The sequence below is a fragment of the Mesoplodon bidens genome, assembly GCF_964165515.1.
Source record: "Mesoplodon bidens genome assembly, chromosome: 1".
Lineage (NCBI taxonomy): Eukaryota > Metazoa > Chordata > Mammalia > Artiodactyla > Ziphiidae > Mesoplodon > Mesoplodon bidens.
The window spans coordinates 110,087,193-110,100,028 of NC_138176.1; the positions used below are offsets into that span (position 1 = coordinate 110,087,193).

General features: G+C 42.3%; 1 protein-coding gene across 1 annotated transcript in view; it reads right to left on the reverse strand.

Annotated features, from left to right (window-relative positions):
- EGLN1 (egl-9 family hypoxia inducible factor 1) overlaps window positions 1-12,836 on the reverse strand; it is a 55,944-nt gene that overhangs the window by 11,634 nt on the left and 31,474 nt on the right. The gene's annotated exons all lie outside the window — the stretch shown is intronic.

Here is a 12,836-nt window from a genome sequence, read left to right on the forward strand (position 1 = left end):
AAACACAGGGTAGGCTGATGAACAATGCAAAGTGTGGTGAATTCTGTCTCACAGCAATGGGAAAAGCTGACGTGGAAGGATCGGAGAGCCTGCAGGGCCCTCTTTCGTGATCGTTACTCATGCCGATAATCAAGATCAGGTGGGCTTTGTCCTGCTCCATGGGAGATGGCCACCCTCCCTGAGCTCACCACAGAACACCTGCGCTGCCGTCTGACAGTCACACACATCCTCTGATATCATCTCTGAGTGGTACCAATTTGGATAGGCACAATTTTAGAAGGTCAACTCCAAACACTAACTCATTTAATGTCAGTGATTTTTTTTAAAAAAGGCTAAACAACAAATTAGCATGTGACGAACCCCTCTTCAAATCAGAAAGTCATTTTTTCACTCAGATTATAACAAGGTGTAGTTCAGAAGACTGTTGGGTGTAAGTATGAAGGCGTAAGAGAGGCCCAAAATAAAAAGCACCAAATAACTTGCATGTCCTAGAAATGTAGTACATTATAATGAAGTGAAATTAGTAAGGGTAATTTTTTTTAAATCTCAGGAATTATGAAGAAAACAAAAACAAAGATGCTCAAGATTACCAGTTATTCTTGATATTCTTTATTTCTTTAATTTCTCCACATATTAAAGTTAGTGGATCCGTAATAATGTCAATTAATTAGTATAAAGTCATCAAACAGTAATTAAATTACATCATTATATAAGATAAATGGCAAATGCTAATTTTTAAAATTCCTAAGTGAACAAATAACTCCGTTCTATCTCTGAGGGACTAGAAAGCATTTTAAACCTGAATGCTTAAAAAAAAAAAATCACATTTTCATAGACACCTGGACCTACTGCTCTTTATCAGAAGAAGAATTTTGGGTGAAGATTACTTATGTCTCTATTTTTCGTAATTCTAGACAGACTTTAAATCCCTCTTCTTGTGACCTGAGGTTGTAATAAGAGGGAGAATGACATGTTTCTTGCATTTAATAATGCTCAATAAAAGATAAACCCAATTTCCTTGTCATTAGCTGCAAAGGAAAGGCATATGTAGCAGACCTTGAACAGTAACTATAAACAGGTACTAATTTAATAATGCAATTAATCCATATATGATTAATTGAGACAATTATGGTAAATTACTTGATACATTCTTATCAACAAAAAAGAAGGAAAAAAGAAAAGAAAAATCAACCTGAACTCTTCCCTAAGGAGTTCTCATCTCGAGAAAGTTTACTCAGGCCTCCCTCCAACTATCTGGTTTGTAACCTCAGCATTTCTCTTGTAAGAACAAATGGGAAAATCTTTCTTCGATCATCCACCCCATCCCATCCCTGCATTTAACAAACACCTCTTGAGCACCTACTATGTACATGAAAGGCCCTGGGGCTAAAATGATGAACAAGGTCTCTTGCTTTCATTTGTTATGGAACTCAGCACAGTGGGGTAAATAATCAACAAACAAATAGATATACAACGTGATGTTAGGTAGCGATGATTTTCTTCATATCTTATGAAAAGATAACACATTATTGACTGGGGGATTTTTGCAGAAACTAACGTCTGTGGCGTTAATACATCTCCGGTCAATAATGTGTTAAGCTGAAGGATACAGAAAGTGACAGAACGATACTCTGACCGCTCTGAGGATCTAACACTGAGCAGAGATGAAAGGAAGGGAGTGGCGGGTCGTGTGTCCGTGTGCGGGGGGAGCACGTCCGGCAGAGGGCCCACGAGCCCAGAGGGAGCAGTGGTGTGGCAGGCGGAGAGCAGCAGCAGGACAGCTGCAGGAAAAGGAGCGAGGGCAAAGGATGGCCAGAGGGGGTCTAGCAGGCCATGGTGAGGACGCTGGATACTGCTCTGAAAGTGACAGGAGGCCGATGGAGGACACACCTGATTAATGTCTGAAGAAGGTCAGTTTAGATTCTGTATGAATAAAAAATAACGACTGCAATAACCTCAATGTCACCCACTACCTAACATCCACTGGGCGTTTACTATTTGCCAAGTGCTACTCTAAGTAATTTATGTATAATAACTTATCTGACACAACTGTATGAGGTAACTAGTACCATCCTCCTCCTCTTCATTTAACTGTTAAGGAAACTGAGGCCCAGAAAGGTTAATTAAGGTTCTTAATGACATATGACAGTTGACCCAGGTATGAATGCAGGCAGTCTGGTTTAAGAACCCATGTAACTGACCACTGTACTAGACTGTGGTGTGTGTGTTGGGGGACTGGGGGTGGAGAGTGATAAAAGAAGACTGCTAATTGGCTACTGCAGTTTGTTTCTAGGAGAAAAACAAAAAAGAGGCTGACCAGGGTGGCAAGGTGGGATGTATTCTGAAGGCAGAAAAGCAACATGACGTGCTCAGAGACTAGAAGCGGAGAGTAGGAAAGAGTCAAGGATGACTGCAGGTTTCAGCCTGTGTAACTGAATGAATGGAGCTAACTATTTACCAAGATGGAAACACTAGGTGAAAGAGTGGTTTTAGTAACATGCACAGGGTAGGAAAGGAGTTTCTCAGCAACAGTCACGATGAGCCAGACATCTCAGAGTAGAACAGAATTGAAGACACCAGGATTGTGCCTCAAGATGGGATCTGTTTGTGTCAGTCACTTCTACTTCGCTTTCCTTAGGGTTACTGGAGGTACCTGGGGGAGGCCACTGGTGGCGGGGGGTCCAGTGAAATGAGAAGAGGCCAAACATTTGTTTGGTCTTGCCCCAGCCTTCAACTAGGGGCAGCATTTATCTGTGTCCTTTGAATTCCAAGTGAGACTTTTGGAAAAAATAAAAGATGCAATAAAAGCTTTAAACAATTGTATTAATTAAATTTTGTAATCCCTGATATAGCTCACTCACGCCCACCTAAATGTATTATCTGAGGTGCCATTACCACTTTAGCCTGGCCTGCTGTTCCCTAGATCCCTTTAGCTCTGCTCTGGTGGCAGGGACGCCACCAAATGTAGAGAAAGGAAGGAAGGCGAAGGGGATCAGTGATACACAGGGCCTGCATTTTATCTGCCAGTTTGACCTGTCAATACCAGCCACAGGAAAGGCAGCAGTACATTAGTACAACTGTAAAAGGATAAAATGCAAAACACCAGCGTAACCCAGCGAACTAGACGGCCTATCAATAATTACAGCTAACTGTGGGTGGCTATAAAATAAGAGTGATGCATAAATGAGAAGGAAGCAAGGCGATCCTGACCCCAGAACACAGACAAGCCCTTCCGTGCCTATAACTAGAGACTCTTAAGAGGAAAAGGGAGAGCCAAGCATACCCAGAAAAAGCAGATCGTCATGGAAAACCTGAGACCCAAAAGAGCCGACTCCTAGAGGTTCTGGGAAAAGATAAATTTTGTAGGGAACATGCAAAGATTTGGAAGGGTCATAAATTCATTCAAGTATCTGTGTGGCCTAAAAATGACACAGTGAAACTGCACTTAGCAATGCATGTGTGTCCTGACACTCCTCCCCATTTGGATTCTAGAAAACATAAAAAGGTATTTCTATAACGTCTCATGAAATCTGGAAGCTGTTATATTTAAAACAAGTATTCATATTTAAATAAAGTTATCCTTAGCTATGGTTTGGGTTATCAAAATTTAAAGTTCCTTAAATGTAACACAGTGCTTCCAGGTTTGAAATAATATTTATGCTTTATGTCTTAACTGGTAATTTTGTTTTCCTGGTATATATATACATATTTTTTTTTAATTTATTTATTCATTTCTGGCTGCGTTGGGTCTTCACCGTGAAGCCCGGGCTTCTCACTGAGGTGGCTTCTCTTGTTGCAGAGCGTAGGCTCTAGGTGCGTGGGCTTCAGTAGTTGTGGCTCGTGGGCTCAGCAGCTGTGGCTCGTGGGCTCCAGAGTGCAGGCTCAGTAGTTGTGGCGCTCGGGGTTAGGTGCTCCACAGCATTTGGGATCTTCCCGGACCAGGGATCGAACCTGTGTCTCCTGAACTGGCAGGCAGATTCTTAACCACTGCGCCACCAGGGAAGCCCCTTCCTGGTATATTTTATATATATTTGTGTAAAAAAGACTCTTGATATTGCTGTTCTTGTTTTGTTTGTTTTTAATATGCAGATTCTTATTCACTATACTTCTAATAAATTCAATTTATTTTCTCTTAATCTCTTGATAAAGCAACTAATAACAATTCATTCAACACTTGATTTTACCTGCTTGAGCACGTTATTAGTCTAGAAGTCATTAGCAGTATTAAAAAATATTTATGCAATACCTACCATATCACACTACAAAAAGGGTCAGTGTGATATCTGTCTGAAAGGACTTAACTGGAAAGAAAGAAAACACCAGGCACTTACAAATCAACTGCTAAAACTGAGTAGTGCAAATAATAAACAGGAAAATAATTCTGAAAAAAAGGAATTATTCATGTGGGATAAAATAAAGGGACAAGGCTCTGAGCTACACATGACCCCAGCTTATCTTTAAAGGACAGATGTGATCTGGAAAGGTGAAGGGATAAAAAGCAAACAGTATAAGCATGACAAATATAGGAAACAGCTGAGGGGACAGTGGGGTATTTTTATAACCGTCTGCTCTGTCACTTAATTACTTAAGTAGTAAAGTTAATTTGGTAAAAATAGGATGAAATCTTGAAAATTCAGCAGAGGAAGAAGGACATGAAAGGTAGGTAAGCAGCAGTGAGCCACTGTGGTCCCTGGGTAGCGATGGCCGCAACAAAAGCTTTTAAGAAGGCAGCTTCCCTATTCTGGGATTTATATGCAAGATTATTGTAAGATAATGCACACTGCTATGGTCTGAATGTTTGTGTCCCTTCCTAAATTCACATGGTGAAATTCTAACCCCCAAAGACTTAGGTGGCGGGACCTTTGGGAGGTGCTGAGGTCACAAAGGGGAAGCCCTCATGAATGGATTAGTGCTCTTATAAAGGGGTTCTGCCCCTTCCACCATGTGAGGACACATCCAGAAGTCACTGGCTACGAACCAGTAAAGGGCCCTCACCACACAGTGACCAGCATGGTCGCCTTGATTTTGGACTTTTCAGCCCCTAGGGCTGTGAGCAATACATTTCTGTGTTAATAAGCTACCCAGTCTGTGGTATTTTTTTATAGCAGCCCACATGGACTAAGACATACCTATAAAGGATTAAAACTGTTCCAAGAGATTTACACTGTATGTACTGGTCCTAAGGATAAGGAAAGGCATTAAAGTCTACGAAGAAAAACTGAAATATCTCTAGCCCTAGAGATTTGCTGGGGATTGGAGCAATACTCCCTGGTTGTCCTTCTGTCCTTTCTGAGGAGCAGGAGACACGACCTCACATTCCTATAAGGGTTGGGTTGGAAGACAGTGGAAGAGTCTAGACATTAGCCTGAAAAAGAAACAATGCAATTGCCCACTATATCATTCTGAGGTACATTCCTGATCTGACATCTCTTTGAGACACCAAGTTGAAATATTTCAGTTTCCCATTAGGAAAAGTCTATTTAAACATAAGCAAAACAATTAAATACTATTTTTTCCTTTTTGATATGAAAATATACATGATTGAGGATGTTCTTAAGATAAGAAACACCATAAATTTGTTTTTTACTCTAAGAATAAAAGGAAGGAAGAGGTTTGCGATACCTCTTTGGAATCTGAAGACATTTATTTCTGGCATTGGAAGGCTTGTATTCAATATGAAGTTGAACCAGGAAACTTTTTTCCTTTTTCCTTTTTGAACTGAATTATTTTAAAACATAGATTCAAAGCTAAGAAAAGAAAATTTTACAGGCTATCTAAGTACTATATTTACCCTGAATGAGGGGAGGAGCTTTACAATCTGAAAATGTATTCTATTAAACCATATTGCCCCAGGGTCGCCAGCCCTCTGCCCTTTGTAGATGTTGACAGTTAACATTCAGTAAGCACCTACCTTGAGCCAGGCAAGGATTACCGTCTCACCTCGTCTTCACAAGTTTATGAGGTTAGGTACAATTAATGTATCCATTTTGGAGATCAGAAAACTGAACTATAACGAGAACAGAAAGCCTGCCAAAGGCCCCAGAGACCCTGTGGGGCCCAGAGGGAAAACCGGCGGCTCTGCAGCCTCCCCAGTTCCTGGCTCCAGTGGGGCCCTGTTCGGCCTGACCGCCCACCTGCCACAGCGATACGCACATGCGTTAAGGCTCGGTCCTCCCACGTCCAGATGTGCTGCAGAAGGTTTCCTCTAGCCCTGCAGTTACAGCTTTTAAGTCTCTTCCTCCTTCATTCCCAAAGCACACGCACCCACCACTATCACTACCTCTGGGGTCCACAAAATCTAGCTCAAATACAGGGAAAACAGGTCATCAAGAGAACTAGACTAACAGCAGGTTGGTATTTACTATAAGAATAATCTAGTTTTTAAAACTGCAGATTTCAATTACACCTGCTTAGTTAATCTCGTTTCCTAAAAGAGACAAAAACTTCATAAAGTTATGAATTTGGTTCACTGCATTCATTAGCATGTTAAATAGGGGTACAATCCACAGGCATTTAAAATTTTAAGTCTCTTGACTTATTTGCTAAACTTTAATGTTATAAATAACATATCTCACCATAAATAGACTTTGTGTTTGGGGAGGTAAATTTTTCAAATCTATATCATGGAAAAAATAAAACTAGCACAGAGAGAAAGGATAATAGCAATAAGAACAAGGGCAGTTTCGCCTCTAGTCCACACAGGGCAATAAAGACTGTTCAGAAGATCAGTATTGGATAAAACTTACTCAACTAATTCCAGGTAGAAAGAGAAGAATGTAAAAGGAGGTACCAAGACAGTATTATGATAGATCATGGCAGACTTTATGGAAGAAGAGGGCACTTCAATTCACAGAGTGAATTAACTAAGGGAAGTTTTACATGAGAAAATAAAGAATATTACTCAGATTTGCTAAAGCCAAGGGTTCATGAGAAGGGGGAAGAAAATGGAAAAGGTAAGATGGGCCAGATTTAGGAATAAGGAACCTTTATACTACAGGTAGAGGGAAGCCATCATTTTGGAGCAAGGGAGCAACATGATCAGAGAACTGTGCTTCAGAAACATGACAAGTAGAATATAGGGTAGACTTGGGAAAGGGGTCAGGAAGAAAAACGACACTGAGGAGACCAGTCAGATCACAAGTGCAACAGACAAAGAAAAGCAAGGAGAGCCTGACAGAGAGGAGGGGCTTGGTGAAGGGTGGGGAAAGAGGGAGCAGGACAAAGGAGCAACAGAATGGGGAGGGGTAAAGACTGAGGAAAGTGAGAGGCCTTAGTATGTGCTCTCACAGATAGAGCAAGGGACAGGGTGGAATCAAAGACGGTTTAAGAGGGTTCGTGTCTGGTTGAGATGAACAGACCATTACTGGAAGTAGGGAATATGGGTTTGGGAAAGACGAGTTCCTCTTTGTGGACATACTGAGTTTGCCATGCTGCTAGGCCATCTGGGTGGAGATGTTCAAAAGGCAGTTGGGAATGCGAGTCTGGAACTCCAAAAAGAGGTCATGGCTGGAGATGCGGGTTAGGCGCCATCTTCACAGGGGACGGGGAAGCGACGCGGCTGCCAGAGAGCGCCACGGAAGGAAGAGCGTGGAACAGAGGACACGTTCTTATGGAATAAACTCATTTAGAGTAAGAACTCATTAAGCTTTGTTGCTGTCCTCATCACAGGAAAATGGTTAAATAACTAGCCAAAGGTTGACCAATTGTAAATGAATTTTGACTTTTTTTTTTTTTTGCGGTACGCGGGCCTCTCACTGTTGTGGCCTCTCCCGTTGCGGAGCACAGGCTCCGGACACGCAGGCTCAGCAGGTATTCAGACAGCAAAGATGATCAATGCACTCATGGGAATGGGGCGGCAGAAAATACTTGCTGGAGAAAGTGACAAATGAGCAGAATTCTGAAGGATAAAAACAGAACTTTTCCAGAGTAGGGGGAGATTCTGAGTAGAGGAAACACAAGATTTGGGAAAAGCAGAAACAAATACGGCACCCTGAGAGGACCACAAACAGGTGAGCACCGCTGGAACATGAAGGGGTGGGGCGGGACGGGGGGGTGGCGGGTGGGGGAGATGAGGCAGGACGGACGGGCAGGGGCCGGCAGAAAGGCTCTCAACGACTTGCTCAGGAGTTTGTTTGTTTTACAAGCCAGTGAAGCCAAATGTGTTCAGAAAGAATCATTTGGTCTACTTCTTAAAATATGGTTCCAAACCCCACACTTGAAATCTTGATTTAGTAAGTATGGGATGAGGCCGACGATCTCAGAATTTTCAACAAGCACTCAATAGGATTCTGATTATCAAAGGGCCAAATTTCAAATCATAGTAGCAAAATAATCATATTTCAACTTTCCAAACATCACTCAGGCTACTCACAGGGGATGGAGTGGATGACCTGGAGTTAGAGGTTACTGACATGCACGTGAAAGATGTGAGCCCGGATGAAGGGGCACAGGACTGGAGAGGACAGGAAAACTAAGGCAAAATTAAGACTGTGAAACAGACAGGATTTGGTGCAGTGACAGAGAAGGAAGAACGCATTAAAACAACAACCACCTTAAAAATATCCACTATTTGTTCATTCATTCAACAACTATTTTCTGAGCATTTACTATATGTCGGACACTGTTCTAGATCTTGGGGGTACAATAATGAACAGACAGATTAAAAAAGTGACTGCCTTCAGGGAACATGTTCTGTTAGGAGGAGAAAGGACAACAAAATAATTAAGTCAACACAGAGCACAATAAATAGTACGTGAGAAGATAAGCATTGTGAAAAAAAAGAAACAGGAATGGGGAATACAACACTGGGGTTATAATTATTAATGGGGTGGTCAGGCAGACCTCTCTGAGAAGCTGACGTCTGAGCAAATCTGAAAGAGATGAGGAACTGAATGTTCCAGGCACAGTGTGCCTGGCCTGTCGGAGGGAAAGGAGCGTCAGTGTGCCTGGAGAGGAGAGAGCAAAGCAGGGGACAGTGGGAGATGAGGTCAGAGGTGAAGATCTGGGGGCTGTAGACACCACTGAAAGGACTAAGTAAGAGAGAAGTCGCTGGAGGGCTTTGAGCAATCTGGCTGCCACGTGGAGCAATGGCTGGAAAACTACCGCCCACTGCCCGTTTCTGTTAGTCAAGTTTTATTGGAACATTCATTTGTTTACGTATTACCATCTATGGCTGTTTTCATGCCACGACAGGACTGAGTAGCTGTGACAAAGATTGTTTGGTCCACAAAGCCTAAAATTTTTACCATCTGGCCCTTTGCAGAAAGTCTGCAACCCCTGATGTGGAAAATAGACTGAAGGCTGGCAAGAGTGGAAGGCAGGAGGTGAGTTAGAAGGCTACTGCAATAACTCAGGTGAAGTATGCTGATGCTTGGATCACAGTGGTAAGAAGCGGCTGGACTCTCCTTCTGTTTTGAAAGCAGAACAAGCAGGATTCCCACAGGGACTGGTACAGGGTAGAGTATGACTCTACGGTTCTGGCTTGAGAAGCTGGAAAACTGTAACTACCCTAAATGAACGAAGACAACAGCTGGCACAGGCTTAGGGAAGGGGCTGCGGGAGATGAGGAGGCCAGTTTTGGACACGCTGAGACTTCGGGTTCACGAGACGCTGGTAGAAAGACAGTCCCTGCTCCTGAAGAACTTGCAGTCCAGAGGAACGGAAAGGAAAACTAATCATTTCAACACAACCAACAATTAAAATGACCAGACTAGGCACTGAGCATTATTCCACTGGGGGGAAGTTGGGATCAGGGAAAGCTTTTTTTTTTTTTTTTTTTGCAGTACATGGGCCTCTCACTGCTGTGGCCTCTCCCGTTGCGGAGCACAGGCTCCGGACGCGCAGGCTCAGCAGCCATGGCTCACGGGCCCAGCCGCTCCGCAGCATGTGGGATCTTCCCGGACAGGGGCACGAACCCATGTCCCCTGCATCAGCAGGCGGACTCTCAACCACTGCGCCACCAGGGAAGCCCCAGGGAAAGCTTCTTGATAAATGGGTCTTGAAAGAAGAATACAAATTAGCTAGGCAAAGAGGAGAGGGAGAACATTCCAGGAAAAGAAGAAGTCACAAATGAAGACAAGGAACAGCACGGTGTTACGAGCTCAGGCGTGTGCTGTGTATAAACTGCAAGCGGGGGAGCCCAAAGTGTGAGCACCAGCCTGGACACATGCAAAGCCCCTTCCTGGAAGGTGAGTGCTCCTTGATAATTAACTTGATTTTATCTGGTGGGTAATAGGGAGCCACCGAAGAGTTCTGAGCTAGGAAGTGATACAATCAGCTCTGAGTTTTCATTCACTTGAGTAGGTGATAGAGTAGCACCAAAGTATAGCTGCAAAGTAATGAGTCTGCTTTTCTTACTGGAGCTGGCAAACAGCTAGCTGTTTCCTCCTTTGGGTCCCTCTATAAAGGAAAAAATGTTGGGTGTTTTTTTTTTCCTTTGGCTGCGTTCAGTCTTCGTTGCTGCGCGCGGGCTTTCTCTAGTTGTGGCGAGCGGGGGCTACTCTTCGTTGTGGTGCGCAGGCTTCTATCGCAGTGGCTTCTCTTGTTGCGGAGCGCAGGCTCTAGGCGCACGGGCTTCAGTAGTTGTGGCACGTGGCCTCAGTAGTTGTGGCTCGCAGGCTCTAGAGCGCAGGCTCAGTAGTTGTGGCACATGGGCTTAGTTGCTCCGCGTGCATGATGATGATGTGGGATCATCCCGGACCAGGGCTCGAACCAGTGTCCCCTGCATTGGCAGGTGGATCCTTAACCACCGCGCCACCAGGGGAGTCCCCTGGGTTGTTGTTTCTGTTTTGTTTTGTTTTGCAATTCCAAATCCTGTGTTTTTTTTTTTAATTGAAGTGTAGTTGATTTACAATGTTGTGCCACTCTCTGCTGTACAGCAAAGTGACTCAGTTATACACGTATAGATATTCCATTTTTATATTCTTTCCCATAATGGTTTATCAAAATGCTTTTTTATTTTTAATTTTCTTGATGTAGAATCAATGCAACAGTAACAACAAAAGTCAGATTTTAAAAAATATTCCCAAAATGAATGGGTTCAAATGCAGTTCTTAAAAGTTTAAACTTAGCCCTAGCCTCAATGCTTGGAGAGATATTCAGTAGTCACTAAAATGCTTTTTTCATTTTAAGATTTAATAGACGAAGTCAGCACTCTTTCTGAGTTCATAAGAACATATAACTCATGGTCATAGAAACATGTAACTCAAGACTCTTAAGAAATCAATAATTCCAATAATGAGCTGATTCTTTTTTTTTTCCAATAATAATAGCACAACTCTCTTTGTAGGCAGAGAACCAAGCACTTCTGAAAAGCTTTTGTGGCGTGACTGACAGAGATTCAAGTCGCAGCATTTGTGAGAGGACGAGTTTACTGGGAGAGAACTCCAGTTTACAGGACTTGCATACAGTGCATCTCATTTCATTCCTGCAATGGCTCCATGAGTCATGCAGGAAAGCGACTATCTACATTTTACAAATAAACCTATCTGGGCTTTGTTTTAAGTGCTGAAAGGTTTAATATGCCTCTCCATACCACTGCACGGGAATGTAATCAATGTAAGAGCCAGATCTGGTCTTAGAAAATAATTATGGCCCGGTTCAAATAAAGTTAACCTCTATTCTACTTTTATCACTTTGAGTGAGTTTAATGCTCTTTTAACGTTCTTTGCTTTTCACATCATCCTTAAGATACTTGCTTAACTATTTATGAATTGCAATATCTAGACACCTTTATAATACTTATTTTATGGGTTTTCCGATCAGATTTTGGACTCCTACAGGGCATGAACCAGGCTTTACTAATCTGTGCCAAACACAAGTGCTCAACTATGTGCTGAATAAATCAATTAATGACTAAGGGGGGAGGCTGGGAATAATGTAAATAACTTTAATACATTTAAAATAGAAGTTGAGTTTTACCATCTATGCTAAAGGTTGACAGCAAATTATTAGGTCATAAGAAATAAATTTGAAGTTCAACAGCTTTCTACTTGCAAGGGATGACAAAAATAACATACACACCACACACACACACACACACACACACACACAAACACACACTCACACAGGCAGGGTTACTAAATTAAGTCTACAGACTGGTTTTCATTCAGTACCATGTGACTTTATTTTGGCCCTAGGCGTAGCTTATTTTTAAGAATGCTCAAGTGTACCTAGTGAGTGGTTTAGAAAAACAGTCTAAAAGGAATACAAGATTTCCATAACAACTATTAAGAACTCAAGTTCTCTAAACCCTTATGCCTAGTGACTTCCAGGCCTATTGCCAGTAACTAAGTACTGACATCCAGGATTTCCAACCCTTGTTCCCACTGCCCTCCAGAACAAGCATCTGTGCCACTCTGCTTCTTCTCCCCTATTCTTCAGAGCCACCTTTTTCTGAGCTACAGTTTTCTGCTGGCCCAGGTTACTCTTTATGTCACAATGTTTACTGAATCCTGTTAATAACAGATCTATCCAGCTCATCTGATCAAAATCATTATGTGTAAATCTACTGTAGGCAGAATTTTACCAACTGTTATTCAATATTATCTCTACATACGCTGCTAATGAAAGAGGAAGTTTTGTTTTGGTTCTGGAGGGTGATGGGGCCCAGTGACTCTAACCAAAGTGACTGATGGGCCACTGCTATAAGGATGTGATTAATTTGCAGAGAATGTTGCAAGAAGTCTTGCGGTGAGGCTCCACTTTTGTATGCAATTTGAGAGAATTTTAAGTAAATTAATTATGAAGAACCAACCAGATACACCTTGAAAAAATTCTCATATATTTGATTGATAAGATGGTGAAACATGAGCTGGACAAACTAACAGGTTGCTTCT